This window comes from Pan troglodytes, chromosome 7 (genome assembly GCF_028858775.2).
Source record: "Pan troglodytes isolate AG18354 chromosome 7, NHGRI_mPanTro3-v2.0_pri, whole genome shotgun sequence".
NCBI lineage: Eukaryota > Metazoa > Chordata > Mammalia > Primates > Hominidae > Pan > Pan troglodytes.
Genome location: NC_072405.2, coordinates 147633756 through 147661190, shown reverse-complemented (window position 1 = coordinate 147661190; position 27435 = coordinate 147633756). Strand labels below are relative to the sequence as shown.

At 37.0% G+C, this 27435-nt stretch overlaps 1 long non-coding RNA gene across 2 annotated transcripts in view; it reads left to right on the top strand.

Annotated features, from left to right (window-relative positions):
- Positions 1-25632, top strand: part of LOC104007773 (uncharacterized) — a 29390-nt gene extending 3758 nt beyond the window's left edge. For both annotated transcript variants that reach the window (XR_001720452.2, XR_001720451.3), the window contains 2 exons: positions 25169-25213; positions 25599-25632. This is a non-coding gene — a long non-coding RNA (uncharacterized LOC104007773). The remainder of the gene's footprint in view (positions 1-25168; positions 25214-25598) is intronic.
- The last annotated feature ends 1803 nt before the right edge of the window (positions 25633-27435 follow it).

Genomic DNA, 27435 nt, shown 5'->3' with positions numbered 1-27435 from the left:
TTCCCTGTTTCTCACCCTGATCACACTTGGTTTATTGATGACAGTTCCACCAGGCCTAATCGCCACACACCAGCAAAGGCAGGCTATGCTATAGTACAAGCCACTAGCCCGCCTTTTAGAACCTCTCATTTCCTTTCCATCGTGGAAATCTATCCTCAAGGAAATAATTTCTCAGTGTTCTATCTGCTGTTCTACTACTCCTCAAGGATTATTCAGGGCGCCTCCCTTCCCTACACATCAAGCTCAAGGATTTACCCCTGCCCAGGACTGGCAAATTAGCTTTACTCAACATGCCCTGAGTCAGGAAACTAAAATACCTCTTGGTCTAGGTAGACACTTTCACTGGATAGGTAGAGGCCTTTCCCACAGGGTCTAAGAAGGCCACCACGGTCATTTCTTCCCTTCTGTCAGACATAATTCCTCGGTTTGGCCTTCCCATAAGATTAATTATGAGCCAATCCCATAATAAGCTTTTTTGTAAGTTTTTTTTTTTTAAAAGAGCCATTAGAAAGCTAGCTTAGTTTCCCAACCATCTAGAATAATAATGATGAAGATAATGATCATTATTATAGTAAAGATAAAAATAATAATGTCAATGTTAGATTGAAAGAGCACAATTTTAGAATAAAACCATAAAGCAATTGTATTCTTTCTCACAACTGCCCCTGCAACCTTTTCTATTTGCTTCTTTTCCCTAATCCAATTGGATAAAAACTAAGGTGGTTTCCACCGCACATATGGCCACTTCAAATAAAATACTGACCTTTTATCACAAGAATGGTCTTAGTTCTGTTACTAATATGTCATGACCTGGGTCTCATTCAAACTCTGAACTTCATACACAATCCTCGATTCTTTTCTTCCCCAGCCATGGTCAGCTGAAAGAAATCAGCCTGCAGTAGGAGAGGAAACTCTTAACTGCATCTTCTACAGAATAAAAGCTGAGGGTGGGAGGAAGGGTAAGAAAGTGAGATAAATCTCATTCTATTGAAGCTGGAATTAAATTCTAATGCCCACAAGGGGTGATTAATAAAATCCTCTCTGGCTTAGGGAAGCAGTCAAAGTTTACACTTTTTTCTAATGCACCATTTTTATAGTATCCTTGGAGACTCACATTGCTGGGGATTTTTTATCCTCAATGATGCAAAAGCTATTGGCTGCTTAAAACTCCCAATTCAAGCCCCAATTATTGTTGCAACCGATGTAGGTTTCAACCCAGGTTGTGTATCTCATGCATGTGTATGTGCCCCCACCCCCTACACACATGAAATTAACAAGACTCATGAATCTGTGTCCATTAATTCATGGGAGTGCAGTTCCAACCTGCTATGTATGGCCATAGTCACTTCTATCTTCTCACTGCCCCTTGCATTTCCTAGGTCTAAGTCCATTATGAATATACTTTGATCTCTCAGTTTGAAAGGACAGGGGGAACAGTATATCATGCTGTCTGAACAATCTCCTTAGAACCTCTCTCACTTAACTTTGCACGATAGAACTCTGTGTCCAACATATCTCCCCAGTGACAGTGGCAGGATACAAAGTAACCCTATATCTCTCCCGACAGGTATTCTATAAATCTGAACTTCTTGTCCTCAATGTTAACCCATTTTTGCCCTCAAATTATGTGTTATGGAGGGATCACAGTCTGTTTTTCAGCTGTTTCATGTGTAAGTCCTGTCTAGATTGCCTCCTAACACTCCTGAATGCCTGAATTTTTGTCAATTATTTTCTTGATTCTTTAGTGAAACCTTTGCTGAACATGCCATTAAAAAAATGTTTCAGCAATCAGATCATTTGCAGGGACATGGATGAAGCTGGAAACCATCATCCTCAGCAAACCAACACAGGAACAGAAAACCAAACACCGCATGTTCTCACTCGTAAGTGGGAGTTGAACAATGAGAACATGCGGACACAGGGAGAGGAACATCACACACTGGAGCCTGTCAGTGGGTGAGGGGAAAGGGGAGAAAGGGCATTAGGACAAACACCTAATGCATGCAGGGCTTAAAACCTAGATGACGGGTTGACAGGTGCAGCAAACCACCACAGCACATGTATACTTATGTAAAAAACCTACACATTCAGCACATGTATCCCAGAACTTAAAAAAAAAAAGCCATACATATTCTGTTCATAGCTAATAAAAACATACAAAGGAAAACACAAAACCAACACATATATACTTTTATAATTTAAGGGGCCCTATCACATTCTCCCATTTATGTTCATATTTTGTTCCTTTCCTTTCCTTTCCTTTCCTTTCCATCTTTCCTTTCCCTTTTAAAAAAATTTTTTTTTCATGTGAGATGGAGTTTCACTCTTGTTGCCCAGGCTGGAATGCAATGGCACAATCTCAGCTCACTGCCACCTCCTCCTCTCGGGTTCAAGCGATTCTCCTGCCTCAGCCTCCCAAGTAGATGAGATTATAGGCACCAACCACCATGCCCAGCTAATTTTTGTATTTTTAGTAGAGACTGGGTTTCACCATGTTGGTCAGGCTGGTCTAGAACTCCTGACTTCAGGTGATCCACCCGTCTCGGGCCCCCCAAAGTGCTGGGATTACAGGCATGAGTCACCACACTCAGCCCCATTTATATTAAAATTTTCACATTTTCTTTAATTAATCTGAAACTCAAATAATTTAATTAATCCCCAATTTCCTTAAGCCAACAGGTGGTGAAGCTGAGGCATGCGCCTAGATCTCTACCTGCTAATTCTGCATATTTCCATTTTACCACTATGCCAAGCTGTCATGCAAACGTCATGAAGTAGGACCTAAGCAGAGAAGGTGCTACCCTAGAACTAAAGAGGGTTAAGACTTGACTGTGATAGGGTGCTGAGGGGGTGTGGTTAGAAAGGTGTGTACATTGAGAACTAAAGTCATTCTCAAATGTGGAATACACACCTGAGTCCCTTTGAAAAGCCCCTTGGAGTGCACTGATATTGGGGTGGTCTGGATGCAATTTTAGGTTCTAACTCAAGATTTAGGGTCAACATTTAAAGAAAAATAATTTTTATTATAGAAATAAGCTGGACAAATATGCACTCCTAGATGACTTTTGAGTAGTGATATCTCCTTGGATATTTTCATTGCTCGTGACAGATTCAAGGCTGCAGAGAACTAGTGTTGCCTTATGGTTTTCTCCCTGGGGAGTGCTTTGCATATGATGTCAGAAAACAAAGGGGGGCTCTGAAAACTCCTCCATCCTTGACAAGATAATGCAGAGAAAGGACCAAAAAAAAAAAAAGGCCAAAGAGGGAAGAGGAGGTAAAAGAGAATGAGGCATGTGACACTGGCTAAATAAATCATTCTCATTGAAATTCCATGTCATCATAAGGTTAATGAAGATGGGAATGCTCATCCCTACCATTTATTATTCTAGCTTTGCTCCTATGTAAAATTAAGGTACTGCAGGAGTTTGAGAACCTATTCAGACAAACTAGTTTTAAAAGAGTATTCTTTACTTACTAATTCAGTACATGCCTACTGAGTACTGTTGTGCTGCCATCACTGGGCCAAGAACTAAGGATGCAAAAATCAGAAAGATGTGTTTTTTGCCTTCTAAAACATATGGTCTCAGGACTTAGGATGCTAAATGGAAAATTAAATTACATCTTAATAGGAGCAATGGAATCATCAGGTGTATAACCTAGTAGCAGGAAGCTCAATGGAAATCCCAGATGTCCTTACAAAGGGCCACAGCATGCTTATGGGAGTGTCTGGTAACCTGAGACAGTCAGGAAGGTAGTTGCCAGGGGTTACAAATTTGACCTTGATTGCTGATGATCTCCTTCATTGGCAAGGATGGAAAGATGTAATTATTGGTACACTCAATATTATGATGCTAATTGTAGGAATATTACCAAGAAAGTAGAGTAAATTTTATTTGCTCTTCAGGAGTAAAAGACAGACACTCTACATATAAAGACTTTGTATATAGATCTTTTTTCTCCTTTTTGTCAAGTTCAAAAGAGTGAGTGAAGATAAGTCCAAACAATAGCGTCTCTTTATTATTGATTTTAATCCTTCTTTTTATGTTCTGAATATAAGCTGTTATATTTATTTGCTGTAAATATTTTTCTTAGTTTGTGTTCTACGTGTTTTCTTAATGATGTCCTTAGGTGAGAAGAAATTTTAAATTTGATAAAATATATTTCATCAGTGGTTTATTGTTTTTATTGTGTGTGTGTGTGTGTGTGGCATATCCTACTATAGGGATGTGAAGATATATTTCCATTATTTCTTCTAGAGAAATGATTCTCAAATGGAGGCTATTTTGCCTCCCAGAAAACATTTGGTAAAATCTGAAGACATTTTTAGTTGTTACAAAAGAAGAGGTGCTAACTGGCCAAAAATGCCAATCCTTCAGAGGTTGAGAAATCTTACTTTATAAATGTTATGCATAGGCCTATAATCCATTTAAATTAATCTTGGAACATAGAGTGAAATAGGAGATAGGTGTATTTTTCAGCCTTAACTACTTTACTGCCATTACATTTAAGTCTTTATCCATCTTGAGTTGATTTTTGTATATGGAATAAGGAAGGGGTCCAGTTTCAATCTTCTGCATATGGCTAGCCAGTTATCCCATGACCATTTATTGAATAGGGACTCTTTTGGTCCCATTGCTTGTTTCTGTCAACTTTGCTAAAGTTCAGATGGTCATAGGTGTGCAGTCTTAATTCTCGGTTCTCTATTCTGTTGCATTGGTCCTTGTGCCTGTTTGTTTGTTTGTTTTTGCCAGTGCCATGCTCTTTTGGTTACTGTAGCGCTGTAGTATAGTTTTAAGTTGGGTAATGTGATGTCTCCAGCTTTTTTTTTTCCCCCTTAGGATTGCCCCAACTATTAGGGCTTTTTTTTTTTTTTTTTTTTTTTTTGGTCCCATGTGAATTTTAAAACAGTTTTTCTAGTTCTGTGGAGAATATCATTAGTAGTGTGATAGAAATAGCATTGAATCTGTAAATTGCTTTGGGTAGTATGGCCATTTTAATGATATTGATTCTTCCTGTCTATGAGCATGGGATATTTTCCAATTTGTGTCTTCTCTGATTTCTTTGAGCACTATTTCATAATTCTCATTGTAGAGGTCTTTTACCTTCCTGGTTAGCTGTACTCCTAAATATTTTATTCTTTTTGTAGCAATTGTGAATGGGATTACCTTTCTGATTTGGCTGTTGGCTTGGCTGTTGTTGGTGTATAGGAATGCTAGTTATTTTTGTACATTGATTTTGTTTCCCAAAACTTTGCTGAAGTTTATCAACTGAAGGAACTTTTGGGCAGAGAATGTGGGGATTTCTAGGTGTAGAATCATACCAGCAAACAGGGATATTTTGGCTTCCTCTCTTTTTATTTGAATGCCTTTTATTTCTTTCTCTTGACTAATTACTCTGGCCAGGACTTCCAGTACAATTTTGCATAAGAGTGGTGACAGAGAGCATCCTTGTCTTTTTCTGGTTTTCAAAAGCAATGCTTCTAGCTTTTGCCCATCTAGTATGATGTTGGGTGTGGGTTTGCAATAGATGGCTGTTTTTATTTTGAAGTATGTTCCTTCAATGCCTAGTTTGTTAAGAGTTTTTAATATGAAGTGATGTTAAATTTTATTGAAAGCCTTTTCTGTATCTATTGAGATAGACATAAAATTTTTGTTTTTAGATCATTTCTGTGTTGATATTTCTTGATTTGTGTATGTTGAAGCAACCTTGCATCCCAATGATAAATCCTACTTGATTGTGGTGGATTAGCTTTTCATATGCTGCTGGATTTGATTTGCTGGTTGCTGTTGAAGATGATTGCACCTATGTTCATCAAAGGTATTGACCTGAAGCTTTTTTTTTTTTTTTTTTCTGTTGTGTCTGTGCCTGGTTTTGATATCAGGATGATGCTGGCCTCACAGAATGAGTTAGGGTCCCTCCTCTTCAATTTTTTTGGAATAGTTTCAGTAGGAATGGTACCAGATCTTTATCATACATCTGGTAGAATTTGTAAATCCATCTGATCCTGGGTTTTTTTGTTTGGCAGGCTTTTTGTTACTGATTCAATTCTGAAGTTCTTTATTAGTCTCTTCAGGAATACAATTTCTTCCTTGTTCAGTCTTGGGAGGGTATATGTGTCCAGGAATTTATCCATTTCTTCTAGGTTTTCTAGCATATGTACACAGGAGTATATATGGCAGTCTCTGAGGGTTATTTGCATTTCTGTGGGATCAGTGGTAATGTCCTCTTTGTCATTTCTGATTGTATTTATTTGGATCTTCTCTGTTTTTTTCTTTATTACTCTACTAGCAGTCCAGATATCTTATGAAAAAAATCAAAACAAAACTTCTGTATTTGTTGATCTTTTGTATGGTTATCCTCATCTCAGTTACTTTCAGTTCAGCTCTGATGTGAGTTATTTCTCATCTTCTGCTAGCATTGGGGTTGGTTTGCTCTTAGATCTCTAGTTTTTCAGTTGATGTTAAGTTGTCAATTTGAGATTTTTCTAACTTATTGATGTGGGTGTTTAGGGTTATACATTTTCCTCTTAACACAGTGTTTGTTGTGTTCCAGATATTCTAGTATGTTGTATCTTTGATCTCATTCAAAGAATTTCTTGATATCTCCCTTAATTTCATTATTTACCCAAAAGTCATTCAGGAACAGGTTGTTGAATTTCCATGGAATTAGTTGGTTGTAAGCAAATTTCTTGATATTGATTTCTATTTTTATTGTGCTGCAGTCCCAGAATGCAGTTGATATGATTTTTTTGAATTTGTTGAGTACTGTTTTATGTCCAATTTTGGGATTGATTTTGGAGTGTGTGCCATGCACAGATGAGAAGAATGTATATTGTGTGTGTGTGTGTGTGTGTGTGTGTTTTTCTTGCTGTCATGGGGAGTGAAGTGTTCTGTAGGTGTTCATTTAGTCTATTTGGTCAAGTGCTGAATTCAGGTCCTGAATATCTTTTTTAGTTTTCTGCTTTGGTGATCTGTTTAATATTATCAGTGGGGTATTGAAGGCTCCCACTATTATCATGTAGTTATTTAAATTTCTTTATAGGTCTCTTAAGTACTTGCCTTATAAATCTAGATGCTTCTGTGTTGAGTGCATAGGAATTTAGGATAGTTAGGTCTTCTTGTTGAATTGAAAACTTTCCCATTATGTAATGCCCTTTTTTGTCTTTTTCGATCTTTGTTCATTGAAACTCTATTTTGTCTGAAGTTAGAATAGCAATGCCTACTTTTTTTCTGTTTTCCATTTGCTTGGTATATTTTTCTTCATTCATTTAATTTGAGCCTATGGGTGTCATTGCATGTGAGATGGGTCTCTTGAAGACATGGCAACATTGGGTCTTGCTTCTTTATCCAACTTGCCACTCTATGACTTTTAATAGGGGCATTTAGCCCAATTACATTCAAGGTTTGTATTGACATTTGTAGATTTGCTCCTGTCATCATGTTTTTAGCTAGTTATTATGCAGACTTTTTCGTGTGGTTGCTTTGTAGTGCCACTTGTCTGTGTACTTAAGTGTGCTTTTTGTTGTGGCTGGTAATGGTCTTTCCATATTTAGCACTCTGTTCAGGACCTCTTATAATGCAAGTCTGGAGGTAATGAAATCCCTTAGAATTTGCTTGTCTGAAAAGGGTCATATTTCTCCGCTTATGAAGCTTAGTTTTGCTACACACAAAATTCTTTCTTGGAAATTCTTTTAAGAATGCTGAATATAGGCCTCCATTCTCATCTGGCTTGTAGTTTTCTCCTGAAAGGTCTCCTGTTAACCTGATGGGGTTCCCTTAGGAGGTGACCTGCCCCTTCTCTCTAGCTGCCATTTACATTTTTTCTTTCATTTTGACCTCAGAGAATTCCATAACTATGTGTCTTGAGGATGGTCTTCTTGTGCAGTATTTCACATGGGGTTTTCTGCACTTTCTAAATTTGAATGTTGGCTTCTCTAGCAAGGTTGGGAAATTTTCATGGATGATATCCTGAAATATGTGTTTTCTAAGTGGTTTGCTTTCTCTTCTTGTATTTCAGGGATGTCAATGTGTCATAGATTCGGTCTCTTTACATGATCACATATTTCTTGCAGGTTTTGTTTACTCTTCTTTTTTTTTTATTTTTGTGTGACTGAGTTATTTCATAGAGCATATCTTCAAGGTCTGAGATTCTGACCTCGGTTTGGTCAATTCTGCTGTTAATACTTGCAGTTGTATTTTGAAATTCTTGAAGTGAGTTTTTCAGCCCTGTCAGCTCAGTTTGGTTCTTTCTTAAAATGGCCATGTTGCCTTTCATTTCCTGTACCATTGTATGATATTCCTTAGAGTTATTCGATTGGGTTTAGACTTTCTTCTGAATGTCAATGATCTTTGTTCCTATCCGTATCCTGAATTCGATTTTTGTCATTTTAGCCATTTCAGCCTGGTTAAGAACCATTGCTGGGGAACCAGTATGGTCTTTTGGAGATAAGAGGACACTCTGGCTTTTTTAGTCACACTAGTTATTGTGCTGGTTCTTTCTTGTCTATATGGGCCGATGTTCTTCTGTCTTTGAAGTTTGTCTTTTGGATGGGATTTTTTTTTCTTTTAGCTTCTTTGATATCCCTAGGATTTTGATTGTGGTATAAGGTGGGTTCAATCAACGGCCTACATTTCTGGTAAATTTGAGGGGGACCATGGCTTAGCTCAGCACTCCTGGGCTTCATTCTCTAACACTGGGGAGCTGGTATGTGAAGCCAAGCTTTGTTCTTTGGCCCCTTGAAGTTGGAAAACTGCTGCCCTAGAGGGCCCAAAGTGTTCCCTGGCTGGAGGCCACCACACTCCAAAAGGTGGTGCCAGCCAACATGCTTCGTTGGGTGGTAGCAGCGGAATCCATTCTTATTCACTTGTACCAGCAGCAACAGCAAACGTGAAGTGCAGGCAAGGTTGGGTGCACAGACACCAATAACAATGGCACAATAAGGTGCACATACACCCCTGCTCAAGCAGGGAAGGGGAGGTGAGGTTTGCTTGTGCACACACTTAGTGGCAAAACTATGGTGGGAGGTAGCCTTAGGTGAGTGTGGGTGTGCTGGCAAATTGGCACAAGAGAGATTGCAGTTGAGGGAGATCCCAGTTGAGGGAGATGCAGTTGAGGGAGATAGGCTGGTGCACGTTGTTGGTGGAGGCTGCTGTACAGAACTCTCTGATATAGTCAAGCATTGCCTGCCAGTGTAAGAACTACAATGCAGGCCCCTAGGAGGTACCTCAGTTGGGCATCTAAGACTGCACTGCAAGTAGACACAGCCAGCTGGGGCCCCAGGAGAGGCCAGCAGACAGAAGGGCACTCAGGTAAAACTGGTCCCATCTCAGGCAAGACCACCCTGCTCTGTTCAGGTCTGACAGGTTCCCTAAGGCTAGAATCTCCTATGGGATCATGACATGCCTTGGGGGATGGGTGTCATTGGTTGGCTCCCCTGCAGACATTCCCAAATCAAACCCTCTAGGCTCTGCACAAGCAGAAGTCCTGCCCCTAGCACCTCTCTAAGCAGCTGTGTCTACTAGCTCAAGTGTCTGTGGGGGTCTTGGGTCTCCTGCTCCCAGTATTCCAGGCGTCCATGGTAAGAGTGCATTGCTCTTTGTCTCTTCAACTCATCCCTATCACAGGAGTCACTAGGGACCAGGAACGAGTCCTGCTTCATGTAAGGCCCATGCAGTTTACCCGGCTTCCTACCCTTTGAGCCCAGCATCTTTGTCCTCCCTCTGTCCACTCTCAATCCCTTCCTTGCAAAGATCTGCTCAGAGTGCACCAGTCTTCCTAGTGTCCTGGTCCCTTGGTGGCAGATGTTGCTCCCGGATGCATGTAATCAGCCCCTTTCTGCCAGCTGCTTTTCAAATTTTCTATTCTTCATTATGTCATTTTCATGCTATTGTAAATAACGTTTTTCACTTAATTTTTTAGTTGTCATAAAAAGTTTATGAAAATAAAATAGATTTCTGTATAATTGGTTTTATATCCTGCTAGGTTTTTAGATTTAGTTATTCCTTATGGCAGTGATTTGGTGTAGGTTGCTTAAGATTTTTTATGTACACAAACATGTCCTCCAAAAATTTTTAAAACAAGTTTTATTTTTGTGTTCCCCATCTTTATAACGTTTACTTTTTTTTTTTTTTTTTAACTTGTATTACTGTGCTGGCCAGGATCTCCAGTTCAAGATTAATAGAATAAATAAGAATAATTAATATAAATAATCTTTGCCTTTTTCTAATCTTAGGGAGGAAACATTCAATCTTTAACCATAAAATATACTATTAGCTCTATGATTTTTCATCAATTTCTAATTTAATCACAATTTTGTTACAAAAATACTTTGTCTGATTTTGTTTTATCTTTAGGAATTGATTATAATTTCTTATATAGCTCATCTAGGTGAATGTCTTTGGTGTACTTGAAAAGACTGCATTCTGCCATTGTTAGGTATTTTGTTCTGCATTTGCTAACTACATCAAATTGGTTAATATTATTCTATAAATTCAAATTATATTATATTTGTTGAGATGCCTCTGTATTGATTTATGTCTACTCATTTTGTTAGTTACTAATGCATGAGTGTTAAATACCCGAATAAATTTATAGATTTGTGTCTCTCCTTAGCTATGTCAGTTCTTGCTTCATTTTTTGAAGCTTTGTTATTGTGTGCATAATCATTTAGCATTGTTATATCTTTTTAATGAATTGAAGCTTTTATTTCTTCAAAATATTGTTTTTTATCCCTGATGATACTTGTTCTATTGAAATCTTATTTGTCTGATGTCAATATATCCAAACTAGGTTTCTTATGATTGATCTTTTCATGGCTTTCCTTTCTTTCTCATTTTATTCTTAACCTCATCTCTATTTTGTATCTACTTACCTGTGTTGTGTTTTGCAAAATGTCTCCAGACAAAAAGTCAAATTGAACGTAGGGGAACTTATTGAGTTTTCCTCCTCATTCTGCCCTAACAACAATTAGAAAGCTGAACAGATGAAACATCAATAGTTGTTCCTGGAGCAAGAAAAGAGTTGAGGACACAGGACAAATTGCTACCCCCACGACTGAAGAGATAGATGGGTCAATACAGAGAGTCAGGGCTTCCCAGAGTGAAGACTCATGAGCAAAACCAGTGCTGCGGTAGGAAAACCTGTACTATAACTGAGGAATTGCTGAAGGCTTAGTAAGGACAAGTCTGAGAGTTAAAAACCCCAGGGGGGACACAGTCTTAAGGTGACTCCAGCAATATTGTGATATTTACCTCCAGGAGCTTGATGAGGTTCTTATAGTAAATAGTGGAGAATAATCCCCTCATACTTCCAGCAGGGGGAGGGGAAATGAACCATTTAAAAATATTCCAGAGCATTCTGTTTTTCTTAACAAGGCTTGCTCTCAGAAGAAAGTAGTTAACCAGGACCTGCTGGGATACTATCAGAACCAAACTGATGTGGGGGAAATAGAATACACAACTGTGGTTATCTCTAACTTTCATGTGAGAGAAGGGAAATACCCAATTTCAATTTACTCTACCCATCTTCTTCCATCTTTGGAAGGGTAAACAAATAAAATTAAAAATTAAAATAAAAGCCCTGAGAAACACTTGTGAAGTTAACAGTTCAGAGGCATAGGCTCACTAAAAGACTGAGGTCCAATCGCAGGACTGTGGAACACTGCCCCTCCCCCTCCCCCTTGCCACTGCATTACGTAAAGCCTATTTATAGCAGTTTCTTTTACCCAGTACATTTTGTCTTTCCATTTAAAATATTACAAGACATACAAGAAGGCTAAAAGCATAATTTATTTAGTTAGAACAATATCAAAATCAGACGTGACAGGATTTCAAACAACTATAATTAATATCCCAACAGCTTTAATGGGTAAAATAGAAGGCATATAAGAACAGAAGGGCAATGTAAACAGAGATGAAAATCTTAAGGAAAAAACAATGCTAAAGATATTTTTTAAAAAGCCACCATAACAGAAAAATACTAAAGAAAATCAACAATAAAGAAAAAAATCTTGACAAGGTCAGAGGAAAACATATATATTCCTCACTTATAGAGGAACAAAGAATTACATCCAATTCCTTAGAAAACCTGCAGCAAGAAAAGAGTAAATGTTTCAAGTGCTGAGAGAGAAAAACTTCACCAACATAGAACTCTGTGCCCTGAAAAATTATCAATCAAATTGAAGAAGAAATAAAGACAGTCTCAGACAAACACAAATTGAGAAACTTTATTGCCAGTAGATATGCATTTCAAAAAATTTAAAAGTTATTGAGGGAAAAGGAAAAATGATATAGATCAGAAATTCTGACCTACCTAAAGAAAGAAAGAACATGGAAAAACAATGAGTGAAGGTAAAATAAAATTTTTTTTCTCCTATTAATTAACCTAACAGATAGAAGTTTGTTCAAAACAATAGCAACAATCTATTTTATATATATTCTATGTATGTGTCTATATGTGTGTGTATGTGTATATATATACATATTCTATGTATGTGTATATGTGTGTTTGTGTCTATATATTCTATGTAAGTATATATATGTGTGTATACATATATAGTATATAAATGTACTCTAATTTCTTGCCCACTCATCTTTGTATTATTGCTGCCATTCATTTCATTTATAATAGAATTGAAATGGTACAAAGATGGGGGGAAGAAATTTGAATCACTTTGTTGTTATAAGTACTTATATAATCTGTGAAGCAGTATGGTGTTATTTGAAAGTGGACATGGATTAGCTGTAAATGCATATTGAAAACTGTAAAGCAACAAAAAAAGTAAAAGAAAAATATAAATAATATGCTCCACATGAAATTTAAAGTAGTTTTTTCCAATGCTGTGAGGAAAGTCAGTGGTAGCTTGATGGGGATGGCATTGAATCTATAAATTACTTTGGGCAGTATGGCCATTTTCACGATATTAATTCTTCCTATCCATGAGCATGGAATGTTCTTTCATTTGTTTCTGTCCTCTTTTATTTCATTGAGCGGTGGTTTGTAGTTCTTCTTGAAGAGATCCTTCACATCCCTTGTAAGTTGGATTCCTAGGTATTTTATTCTCTTTGTAGTAATTGTGAATGGGAGTTCACTCATGATTTGGCTCTCTGTTTGTCTGTTATTGGTGTATAGGAATGCTTGTTATTTTTGCACACTGATTTTGTATCCCGAGACTTTGCTGAAGTTGCTTACCAGCTTAAGGAGATTTTGGGTGGAGACGATGGGGTTTTCTAAATATACAGTCATGTCATGTGCGAACAGAGACCATTTGACTTCCTCTTTTCCTAATTGAATACCCTTTATTTTTTTCTCTTGCCTGATTGCCCTGGCCAGAACTTTTAATACTATGTTGAATAGGAGTGGTGAGAGAGGGCATCCTTGTCTTGTGCCAGGCATGTACTTTGCAGGGACATGGATGAAGCTGGAAGCCATTATCCTCAGCAAACTAATGCAGGAATAGACAACCAAACACTGTGTGTTCTCACTTATAAGTGGGAGTTGAACAATGAGAACACCTGGACACAGGGAGGGGAACAACACTTACTGGGGCCTGTCAGGGGATGGTTGGAAGAAGGAGAGCATTAGGGGAAAGAGCTAATGCATGCTGGGCTTAATACCTAGTTGATGGGTTGACAGGTGCAGCAAACCACCATGGCACACACTTACCTATGAAACAAACCTGAACATTCTGCACACGTACCCTGGAACTTAAGAAAATAAAATAATTACAAAGAAAGAATACTATGAACCATAATATGCCCACAAATTTTATAACCTAGATTAAATAGGCCATTTCTTTCTTTTTTTATTTTTGTTTTATTTTTTTGAGATGAAGTCTCACTCTGTTGCCCAGGCTAGAGTGCAATGGTGCCATTTTAGCTCACTGCAAACTCTGCTTCCCAGGTTCAAGTGATTCTCCTGCCTCAGCCTCCCAAATAGCTGGGATTACAGGCATGTGCCACCATGCCCTGCTAATTTTTGAATTTTTATTAGAGACAGGGTTTCACCACGTTGGTCAGGCTGCTCTTGAACTCCTGACCTTTTGATCTGCCTGCCTCAGCCTCCCAAAGTGCTGGGATTATAGGCCTGAGCCATTGTACCCAGCCAGGCCAATTCTTTTAAAAACATGAGCTGTCAAAATTCACAGAAGAAAAATTAACAATCTAAATAGGCTTATATATAGTAATAAATTGAGACAATATTTAATAATCCAAAGAAGAATGCATTAATCTTCACTGAGTTCACTGGTGAATTCTATTGAACATTTAAGGAAGAAATTATACCATTTTCAATGTCTTTTGGAGGATAGAAATAGGGAATACTCCCTACCTTATTGAAAAGGGCCAGCATTGCCCTAATACTGAAAACAAGACAAAGCTATTAGATTAATATACATTAACTATAGATTAATATTGCTAATGAACACGGCTGCAAAAATCCTTAACAAAATACTTGCACAATGAATAAAAATAAATAAAAATAATTATACACCATTATCAACTGGGTTTTATTTCAGGTATGCAAGTCTGGATCAACATTCAAAAATTAATTATTGTAATTTATTGCCTCACTATGCTAAAAAAGAACATTACAACATATATTAATAGAGGCAGATTTTAACAAACTCCAACATTTATTTATGATAAAAATTATTGACAAACTAGAAACAGAGGGAAAGTTCCTCAAATTTATAAAGAATATATATGAAAAACCTACTGCTAACATCTTCTTAAATAGTGAGAAACTCAAGCTTACCTACTAAGAACAGGTACAAGACAAGAATGTCCCCTACACCACTGTTCTTCAGCATCATCATTAAGAAGACAAGAAAAGAAAATGTCTATGGATTGGAAGGAAGAAATTAAAAAAAAATATTTACACTTGATATGATCACCTTTGTAGATAATTCAAAATAACTGACAAAAAATGAAACTGCTGGAAGAAATAAGTAATTACAGCAAGATTTCAGGACACAAGAATAATATATTATACAAAAGTCAATCATTTTCTTATATTCCAGCAATGTACAAGTGGTATTTGAAAATAAAAACATAGGATCATTCACATTAACATCCCCCCAAATGAAATGCTTATGTATAAATCTAACAAAATATATGTAAGATCTATATGATTATGATAAAACTCTGATGAAATAAATCAAAAAAGAACTAAATAAATGGAAAAATATTCCATGTCTGTGAACAGGAAAACTCAATATTGTCAAGACATCAGTTCTTCCCAACTCGGTGTATACGTTAAATGGAACCCCAATCAAAACTCCATGAAATTACTTTACTCATACCACTAAACTGATTCTGAAGTTTATAGAGGGGAGCAATAGACTCCGAATAGCAAAGACAATCTTGAAAGAGAAGAAAAAAGTGAGAGGACTGACACTACCTGCTTTCAAGTCTTATAAAGTTACAGTAATCAAGACGGGATGCTAATTGTGAAAGAATAGACAGATCAATGGCATGAAATAGAAAGCTCGGAAATATACCCACGTAATTATAACCAACTATCCTTTGACAAAGGGGCAATTTGCAGGACAATGAAGCAAAGTTATTCTTTTCAACAACTGGTTATAGAACAATTGGACATCAACAAGCAAAAAAAAAAAAAAAAAAAGTCTAGATGCAGACCTTATACCCTTCACAAAAATTAACTTAGAATAGATCACAGGCCTAACTGTAAAATGCAAAACTATAAAACTTCTGGAAGATAAAATAGGAGGAAACCTAGATGATCTTGGATATGGCAATGACCTTTCAGGTAAAACACTAAAGTTGTGATCCATGAAAGAAACAATTGATAAGTTGAACTTCATTATAATTAGAAACTTCTACTATGCAAAATACTCTGTCAAAGGGATGAGATGACAAGCCACAGACAGGGTGAAGATAATTGCCAAAAAAAAAAAAAAAAGAAAAAAGAAAAATTCTGCTAAAGGACTGTTATCTAAAATATACAAAGGATTCTTGAAACTTAACAATACAAATAAACTGACCCAATTAAAAGATAGGCTAAAGACCTTAAAAGACACATCACCAAAGAAGATTTATTGATGGCAAATAAGCATATAAAAAGATGCTTCACATCATATATCATCAGGGAAATGCAAATGAAAACAATGAGATACCAGCCGGGCGTGGTGGCTTACACCTGTAATCCCAGCACTTTGGGAGGCCGAGGCTGGCGGATCACGAGGTCAGGAGATTGAGACCATCCTGGCTAACACGGTGAAACCCTGTCTCTACTAAAAATGCAAAAAACAAAAAAAAAAATTAGCCGGGTGTGGTGGCGGGTGCCTGTAGTCCCAGCTACTGGGGAGGCTGAGGCAGGAGAATGGCATGAACCCGGGAGGTGGAGCTTACAATGAGCCGAGATGGCGCCACTGCACTCCATCCTGGGCGACAGAGCGAGACTCCATCTCGAAATAAATAAATAAATAAACAATGATATACCACTACACACCTATCAGAATGACCAAAATCTGGAACACTGACAACACCAAATTCTGGCTAGGAAGTGGAGCAGCAGGAACTCTCATTCATTACTGATGGAAATGGCAAATGGTACAGCCACTTTGGAAGAAATTTTGACAGTTTTTTACAAAACTAATTATAATTTTACCCTAAGATCTGACAATCACACTCCATAGTGTTTACTGGAATTAGTTAAAAAATGTCCACACAAAAACCGTCAAACAGGTATTTGCAGTAGTATTATTCATGACAGTCAAAACTTGGAATCAAGATATCCTTCAGTTAGTTAACGGATAAACTACGGTACATCTAGACAACGCAATATTATTCATACCAAAAAAGAAATGAGCTATGAAGCCATGAAAAGACATAGACAAACCTTAAATGCATACTATTAAGTCAGATAAGCCATTCTAAATAGACTACATGCTATATGATTCCATATACATGACATTCTGGATAAGGCAAAACTATGGAAACACTAAAAAAATCCGTGATTTCCAGAGAGTTTGAGGGGAGGGAAGGATGAATATGAAGAGCACAGGGGATTTTTAGAGCAGTGAAAATACTCTTTTGCTATTATAACGATGTGTACATGTCCTTACACATTTGTCGAAACCCACAGAATATACAACAGTAATCGTGAGCCCTAATGTAAACTAAAGACGTTGGGTGATCATGATGTGTTAGTGTAGGCTCATCAATTGTAAAAAATGTACCACTCTGGTGAGGGATGTTGGTAATTGAAGAGTCTGTAAAAGCGTAGGGAGAGAGAGTATATGGGAAATCTCTCTATATTTCTCTTAATTTTGCTGTGAACCCAAAATTGGTCTTAAAAATGTCTTAAAAAGTGAGCCAAGAACTATAAATTCAGTTATCATTTAACAAACAAATAAAACTCCACTAGGGCAGTTTTTCCTCTCAGAGCCTAGAAGAGTGATTTCAATAAATACTTGACAAATAAATGAAAGAAAAAAAATGCTTGGATTTTTTTTAGCTCATCAGTATATTACAATTCAAAATTATTATAGAGGTCATAGATCCCTTTTTGCAGGTACAGTTCTTGGAACACTATTATAGGAGAAACATTAGAAGGGTTCTAAGATAATAGCAAGGAAATAGAAGGAAGGTGAGGCCAGCTTGAATGCTTAGCACTTATTACTCACATGATAAGAAGACACTCCATGGAAAGTAGCTCTGTTATGTACCACATAATGTCTACACCAATGTCAGCAGGTGTACCAGGCCTCTGCAAGGCCCCCAAATCTTCCTCCAGATTCATGTCAAGCATGTTCTGCATTGGTGAAATTTCATAGAAAAAAAAAGTTTATTCCTATGCAGAATATGGTTTTAAGAAGATAGAAACATTTTAGCATGTCAAAAGGAGTCTTCCACACATCATGCCCCAACATCAAAAGAAAATAAAATATAGTGATGTGAATGCAGACAATACTTGCAATCAGCAACATAAATTAAGGATTGTATTAGGTTGGTGCAAAAGCGATTGTGGTTTTTGCCATTGAAAGTAATAGCAAAAACTGCAATTTTTTCCACCAACCTAATATATGCCACAATTCTTTAATTTCTGTAATAGTGTAATGATTACATTGTCATCGCAATATGAAACAAAATCCAAATTGCAGTCACCACCTTGGGGGACTGTGAGAATTATTTTCAAAACCTGTTGGGACTATGCCTCCCCAGCCATACTACTGACCCTTGAATAGGAGCAGTTTTAAATACACAGGATGATTACGGCTGCAGTGCTGGGAAATCAAATTTATCACTTCAGTGCCAAGCTAAGTATTTCAAAGAATCGAACATTTAATGAATAAGGCACAGTTTCAAAAAATCTATCATAATATACGAAGTTAGGCCAGTCTCTCAAGAGTGATGGAGTGATAATTAAAATTACCACGCGGACTGTTTTGCTGACTAAGTGTGTGGACTCAATGACCACTGGGTGTTCTATAATGCTTGGATCTCTATTGAACCCTGCTTAGGGTTTAACTAAGTATAAAAGAAAAAGAGATAATCCCCAGCACTGAATTTTATAGAATTCAAATTCCAAAGCCTAAAGGCTTCAGAAAGACATTTAAAAAGAGATTTAAATTGAAGAAATGAATCTCCTGTCATTCGGCCCCTTGGCAAGGAAGATCATCCTTCAACTAATTAGCAGAAGAAATGAGCCTGCACTTTAACCTACTTACTTCTGGAATTTATCATCCCTAGTCTACCTGTTTTAATTAAGTGTATTTAAAGTTTGTACAAAAAGATTTAATTAGACTTAAATACAGTGCAGTGCTGGGAATCACAGAAAGGGCACGTACACCTTAAAAAAGCTCATCATCATGGACGAGAGTTAACCTTGTGCCCTCTGAGATGTAAGCTCTATATTTCCCCTAAAAATGTGGAAGTCTTACAGATGTTTTCTTGGCTGCTTCTGCCGCTTAATCATTTTATAAAAAATAATGTCCCTGAATTGGCTCAGCCTAAAATCATGGAATATTATAACAGGAAAGAGTCTTAGTTTTTATCTAGTCCAAATTCCTTGTGTTGGTTATAAGATGCAGAGGTTTCAAAAGAGTAAAAACTTGTCCAAGCAGGTGGTAGGTCTGATAGTGACAGAGCTTAGAACACAACCCAATTCCCCACACTCCAGAATCAGTTCCCACGTCACTACATCACACTTCAGAGTTTTAATTCTATGTGGTAAGCATTTCTTGTCAGCTGTTAAAAGCCATCTGTTGGCCAAGCACAGTGGCTTGCACCTGTAACCTCAGCACTTTGGGAGGCCAAGGCTGGAGGATCTCTTGAAGCCAAATGTTCAGGACCAGCCTGGGCAACATAACAAGTTCCTGTCTCTACAAAAAAATCAAAAATTAGCTGGGCATTGTGGTGCACGACTGTAGTCCCAGCTACTTGGGAGGCTGAGGCAAGAGGATCCCTGAGCCCAGGCAGTTGAGGCTGCAGTGAGCCATGGTCATGCCACTGCACTCAGCCTGGGAGACAGAGTGAGACCCTGTCTCAACAACAACAGCAAACATTTATTCACTTAGAATTTGTTAATAACTTCCTATTAATGAGACCAACCATGCAATGTAATGGAGCGCTCTTATTTTCAAAAGCCACACATCATTTGACAGTTGTTTGGACAAAATACTTGGAAGTCTACCTTGACTCTTGTATTTCAAATACATGGTATTTATTTAGTTATGTTCATTTATGATTTATGATTTATGGTTAGTAGATGATCCTGACACTACCTTCAATAAGGCCAACACAAACTTGAGAGAAGAAATGAAACCTAAGGATTATCGAGTTCACAAATTGCACAAAGTTAGGGAATAAAATTAAGTTTCTCACAACTCTAAACACTCTTTGGGGTATATATAAAAATTTAGTACACATGAACAAAAAAAAAAACTTGGACAAAGTCCCAGTGAATTTCATATTCTGGATGGGGTGGTACTTACAGCACATCATTGACAATGTTCAGGTTCTCTGAATATATTTAAGGACAACAAACACAGCATATGGAGAGAGGCTACAGACACGCACAATAAAGGAAGCTTTTCTGATCTTTGCTTTTATGATAGCCTAGAGGTTTATTATCCCTTTTCTGAGGCATTCATTATCCCAAGCATAATCAAACAATTATAGTCATATGTCGCTTAATGACAGGGATGTATTCTGAGAAATGTGTCCTTAGGTATTTTGTTGTTGTGAGAATGCTATAGAATGCACTTATGCAAACCTGGATTGTGTAGTCTGTTACACACCTAGGCTATACCGTCTTGCCTATTGTTCCTAGCCTACAAATCTATACAGCATGTTACTGTACTGAGTACTGTAGGCAACTGCAACACAATAATAAATATTTCTGTATCTAAACATAGAAAATGGACAGTAAAAATACTGTATTATAATCTTATGGGAACACTTTTGTTTTTGTGGTCTTTGACTGAAAAACCTCTATGTAGCATGTAACTGTACTTGAATATCTTATTAATTCATTTGTGTGCTCCTCCAATACTTACAAGACTATGAATATAGGCCAAATGCCAAAGGCTTCTCTATGTTCTAGCTACATGGATATGAACAAGATCAAAAATTGCACATAAACTCTAGAATAAAAGATAACTAATAAATAGAAAATAATATGTTAATAAGCATTCAGTGTTGTGGAGAAATGAAACACAGGATAAGTGGGGACAGAGAGCAACAGGGAAGATTTTTTTTAACATGGGAAGACCAAAGGATTCTTTTTTGGTCAGAGACACATATAAAGTGCAGGGATATGATAGGTAAGCATCTGAGAAAAGAATGATTCAGGGAGAACAAGACTGCCACATACAAAAGGCACAAGAAGAGACTCCATTTGGAATACTTGAGAAATGGCAAAAAGGTTGGTGTCATCTGAGCAGAGTGAGCAAGGAAAGTAATAAAAATAAAATTGAAGAGGTAAATTCTTAGGCAAGATTATATAAGGCCTCATAAATCATGGCAGGTTATTGGATTTTATTATAATTGTGATGAAATACCATTAGAAAGCTGAAATCAAGAAAGTGGCATGAGCTCATATGTTTATTTTTAAATATATTTTCAGATTTGCAGACAAGCTACAAAAATAGTACTAAAAGCAAGCATATACCCTTTACCTAGAGTCATTCACTTTTGACATGTGGTCTGATATGGTTTGGCTGTGTCCCCAACTGAATCTCATCTTGAATTGTAGCTCCTGTAATCCCCACCTATCATGGGAGGGACCAACTGGGTTGTAATTGATTCATGAGGGTGGGTTTTTCCCATGCTGTTCTTGTGATAGTGAATAAGACTCATGATATCTGATGGTTTTATAAGGGCAGTTCCCCTGCACACCCTCTCTTGCCTACCACCATATAAGATGTGATTTTGCTTTTTTTTCACCTTCCATCTTGATTGTGATGCCTCTTCAGCCATGTGGAACTACGCATCAGTTAAACCTCTTTGTTTTAGAAACCACTTAAGTCTTGGGTATGTCATTATTAGCAGCGTGAAAACTAGTATAGTAAATTGGTACCAGGAGTAGGGTGCTACTGTAAAGGTATCTGAAAATGTGGAAGTCACTTTGGAATGGATAACAGGCAAAGATTAGAATAGTGTGGAGGGCTTAGAAGAAGACAGGAAAATGTGGAAAAGTTTGGAACTTTCTAGAGACTTGGAGGGCTCAGAAGACAAGAAGATGCGGGAAAGTTTGGAACTTCCTAGAGACTTGTTGAATGGCTTTAGCCACAATGCTGATAGTGATATGGGCAATAAAATCCAGGAAAAGCAAAGGTGATTCTTGCTATGCTTTAGCAAAGAGACTGATAACATTTTGCCCCTGCCCTAGAGATCTGTGGAACTTTGAACTTGAGAGAAAGAATTTAAGGTATCTGGTGGAAGAAATTTCTAAGCATCAAAGTGAAGATGTGACTTGTGTGCTCTTAAAAACATTCAGTTTTGTTTATTCACAGAGATATGTTTTGAGATTGGAACTTATTTTAAAAGGGAAGCAGAACACAAAAGTTTAGAATATTTGTAGCCTGATGATGCAATAGAAAAGAAAAACCCATTTCTGAGGAGAAATTCAAGCCCCCTGCAGAAAAACACATAAGTAACAAGGAGCCAAATGTTAATCTCTAAGGCAATGGGGAAAATATCTCCCGGTCATGTCAGAGGTCTTCACAGCAGCCTCTCCCATCACAGGCTGGGAGGCCTAGGAGGAAAAAATGGGCTAGTGAGCCAGGTCCAAAACCTTGCTGCTTTGCGTAGTCTCAAGACTTGGTGCCCTGCATCCCAGCTGTAGCTAAAAGGTGTCAATGTACAGCTCAGGGCATTGATTCAGAGGATGCAAGACCCAAGCCTTGGTGGCTTACACGTGGTGTTGGGCCTGTGGGTGCACAGATGTCAAGAATTAAGGTTTGGGAACCTCCACCTAGATTTCAGAGGATGTATGGAAACACCTGGATGTCCAGGATAGGTGTGCTGCAGAGGTGGAGCCCTCATGGAGAACATCTGCTAGGGCAGAGCAGAAGGGAAATAGGGGTTGGGAGCCCCCACACAGAGTCCCCACTGAGGCACTGCCTAGTGGAGCTGTGAGAAAAGGGCCACCATCCTTCAGCCCCAGAATGGTAGATCCTCTCACAACTTGCACTGTGCACCTGGAAAAACCTGTGAAAAAACAGCCAAACAGGCTGTATCCTGAAATGTCACAGGGGTGGTGGAGATGCTCAAAGCCATGGGAACCCACCTCTTGCATCACCATGACCTGGATGTGAGACATGGCATCAAAGGAGATCATTTTGGAGCTGTAAGATTTGACTGCCCCATTGGATTTTGTCCTTGCATTGGGCCTCTAGCCTCTACATTTTCGCCAACTTCTCCCTTTTGGAGTGGCTGTACTTACCCAATGCCTGAACCACCATTGTATCTAGGAAGTAATTAAATTGCTTTTCATTTTACAGGCTCATAGGCAGAAGAGACTTGCCTTGTCTCAGATGAGACTTTGGGTTGTGGACTTTTGAATTAATGCTGAAAGCAGTTAAGACTGATGGGAAGGCATGATTGGTTTTGAAATGTGAAAACATGAGATTTGAGAGGGGCCAGGGGCAAATGATATGGTTTGGCTGTGTCGCACCCAAACATGTCATGGGGGATAACTCCTAGAGGTAATTGAATTATGGTAGTGAGTTTTTCCTATGCTGTTCTTGTGATAGTAAGTCTAACTAGATCTGATGGTTTTATAAAGGATAGTTCCCCTGCACACATTCTCTTGCCTGCCACCATGTAAGACATGACTTTGCATTTCCTTTACCTTCTGCCATTATTGTGAGGCTTCCTCAGCCATGTGAAACTGTGAGTCTATTGAAACTCTTTCCTTTATAAGTTTCCCAGTCTCGGGTATGTCTTTATTAACAGCGTGAGAACAGACTAACACATAGTCCAATCTGCTTTATTAATCTTTATCTCGCTCTCCATATATGTCTCAAGATATGCACACACACACAAATATTTCTGAATTATTTAACAGTAACTTGGAGATATAAAGTCCTTTTATAAGAATAAGAAAAATGCATTAAAAAATACTGTACCAAAATCAGAATAGTTAATATTGATAGATAGTACTAGTACTATAAAATCCAGCTAACATTTACCATGTTTTACAACTGTTACAATAATAATTTCATGTTTATATACTTTTTTAAGGACTAGGATCTCATATTGCATGTAGTGGTCATTTTTTAATCTCCTTTAAACTGAAAGTTCTTAGCCATTGTTAGAGTTTCTAGACCTTGATGTTTTTAAAGTACAGTGCAGTTATTTAATATTACTGAATTTGTGTTTGTCTAAATTTTTCTCATAAAACTCATGTTATATATTTTTGCTAGGAATCAAATCAAAATAATGACGTGTGTTTTTTAATGGAACTTATTAGAAGTCATATGGCTTTGGTTCTTTCACATCTTCAGTGTAAAATTACATTATTTGGTGTAATCAGTCTTTTAATTTTACCCTTTTCAGTGAGTGTATATTGGAATATCATTATGGTTTTCATTTGAATTTCCCTGATCACAGTTGTTGAGTGTTTTTTTGTGTGATATTTGTACATTCATGTATTTTCCTTTGTGAAGTGTCTGTTCATATGTGCAAGTTCTTAATATAGATTGGATACAGATTTTTTTATATAAATAATATCTTCTTATCTACTACTTGCCAATTCATTTTTCTAATGACATCTTTTGTTGGAGAAAAAAATTTATTTTGATTTAGTGTCTCATTTCTAGTTTTTCTAGATAATGTATTTCCTACATTATATGCCCATTCTAAGAAAATTTTGCCTACTTCTATGTTGCAATGATAATGATATTGTACTATGTAATTTTCCCAAAATCTTTATAAATTTAGCTTTAGTATGCAAGTATATAATCTATCTCTAAATGATTTTTGTGTATGGTTTGAAACCATGGCCAAGACCTCGATTTTGGCTTTATATATATTTTTAATATGTATAAGTAGTTCCAACACCATTTGTTGAAAATATTTTTTTTCTCATTAAATACTCTGTTGTCTTTTAATTGACCATATTAAGTGTGGGTCTTTTTCTGTACTGTTATTTTACTGGGCTTATCTACTTTCTATTCTTATGCCAGAACCTCACTGTCTTGAATCAGGTAGTATAAGCCCTACCTGTTTCAAGGCCTTTGCATTCCTCTATAAAATCTATATTTACGTTCTCAATTTTTTCAAAAATTAGGTCAAGATTTTGTTTATGTTTGCATTGAAACTGTAGAATAATTTGGGAAAATTTGGCATCTTAACAATGTTTATATTTGTAATCTGTGCACATGTTATCTCTTCATTTACATGGATTTTTCTTAATTTCTCTAGAAAATAGTTCATAGTTTCCAGGGCATAGATCTTGTGTGTCCATTGTTAAATTATTTCTAAGTTATATGTCAGAAGCTATTGTGCGTACATATATTTATCACATTACATATAGAAATTAAATGTATTTTATGTATATTGAATTTATTTATTTTTTTAAATTTCCACTATCCAGTGGCTTGCTACGATAATTCAGAGATTCAAGTAACTGTGGCATATTAATTTTGTATTCTAAGCTTTGCTTAATTTATTTTTAAATTATTGTATCCTTTCTGCAGGTTTTCTTACAATCTCTGTGGAAACTATTTCATCTGCAAACTGAGGTACATTTACTTCTTCCTTTCTGATTCATATGTTTCTTATTTTTCTTGTCTTGTTTCACTGGTCAGAATTCCAATGCAATGTTAAACAGAAAGCAGCCCTTTTTTTTCAAAATTTATAGGCAAGGCGTTTAACATATGGCTAAATAGTGTTAATTTATAGTAAATATCCTTCATAAGGATGAAGATGTACCCTTCTATTTTAATTTGCTGAGTGTCTTTTAGTCATAATTGAGTGTTGACATCTGTCAAATATTTTTTCTGCATCTATTAAGACATCCATGTGATATTTCTCTTTTAGTCTCTTACTATGACAAATTCTATTACTTGATTTTCTAATGCTAACCAAATTACATGAATTGATTTAATCATATTTCTTTTCTTCTAGTTTGTGTTCTGGGCATGCTGGCCACTTCTGGTGAGTTTTTTCCATTCTGCTCCATTTTATTGAATAATTGTGTGACATGATGTTTTGTTTTGTATTGATTTTTCTTAATCGTTTGTTGTGAAGTACCATTGGAATTGAGGGGCTGTCTGAAAAAAAAATTGCCTTACACACTTTAATGTGACCTGGTTAATGTTTTCAAGGTTCGACTTTTCTCCAGCTTCTGCTGGATTTGAGCTGCTGCCATAGTTTTCACTCTGACAGCGACAGAGAAGTCTGTCATGGGGCAATAGTTGGGGCAGGGAAACCTACTAGAAGGTTCCAGCAGAACTCCAAGTGGGAAAACATGGTGGTGTCAGCTACATACAGTGGTGATTTGTTTAAAATTGTTAAAACCGACAAGATTTGATGATACATTTGATATGAAAATCAAACAGAAGAGTGGACTCCATAGCTTTTTATTCCTAAGAATTAAGCAACTAATAGACAAAACTAAAGGAGGTGATTACTGCATTGTCAAACATATGGGAGTGGAGTCACAGGTTCTTGTTAGCATTTCATCTGTCTCTGGTGCTCATCATGGCACCTGGTACTATTAGTTGAGTGATAGTATCGGTATTACAAGAAACTGTACCCTTGAGTGGTTATTACAAGCCAGACATTTTTCTAAGCTCTTTTTTTCTTCATATAGTGACTTACTTAATAATCATACAAAGCTAATGAAATAGACATTTTTATTATTTTTCTCACTTTACAGATGAATAAACTTAGGCATCAAGGGTATTACTAATTTCTCAAGGTCAGATGGATGGCAAATATTTGCTAAATAAATGAAAAAATAGATGGATGAGTCAATACCAAAACTGCTAGTTTATGTAAAAAAGGCTTAAATTATCTGAACTTCAGAAAACTCAGAACATAAATTGGAAAACAGTGAAGTTACAGTCAGAGAATCAGTTTAAAGACACTAGTAATTCTGGCAAGATATGATATGGGAGGGAACTAAGGAAACAGCTGTAGGAATTCAGAAGGCATGATGCCTTCGAAAAATAATTGGGAGGTAGAACTGATAAGAATTGGTGTCTTGTTGAATTTAGGTGGTAAGGATTAATGTAAAAAAACTTTATCACGAGGTCAGGAGTTCGAGACCATCCTGGCTAACACGGTGAAACCCCATGTCTACTAAAAATAAAAATAAAAAAAATTAGCCGGGCATGGTGGCAGGCACCTGTAGTCCCAGCTACTAGGGAGGCTGAGGCAGGAGAATCGCGTGAACCCGGGAGGCAGAGCTTGCAGTGAGCCGAGATCGCGTCACTGCACTCCAGCCTGGGTGACAGAGCGAGACTCCACCTCAAAAACAAACAAACAAACAAACAAACAACTTTAAAAGACTTGGAAGATTGAAATAATAGGGTTACCCCCAAATTTTTGGGAGTCACAGATCTGAAATGCTGGGCTTTTCTGTGAATGTCAAAGCATGGAATTCTAGTTTTAGAATGGATAATACAAATATTCTCCTTCTCTGTCCTCATTTAGCAATGAAGAGACACATTAGAGACAGGCAAAATTACATTCTGAAGTCACTGAAAAGATAGAGACAGAGTCAATGCCAGAACCTGGGTATCCTGAATTTAAATTATTCATTTTGCCATGCCATCTTATCCCTCATGGCTCCTACATCATGAGATCTAAGTAGTCATGGATTTCAGGACTCGTCAGATTTTTTTTTCCTGACATCTTTCCCTTCATTTGTGCCATCCTCTGTAGTTCATGTAAATGTCTTGTTAAAATGATACTGAGAAAATTTATCCACTCCTTTAAAAAATATCGATGGTAATCT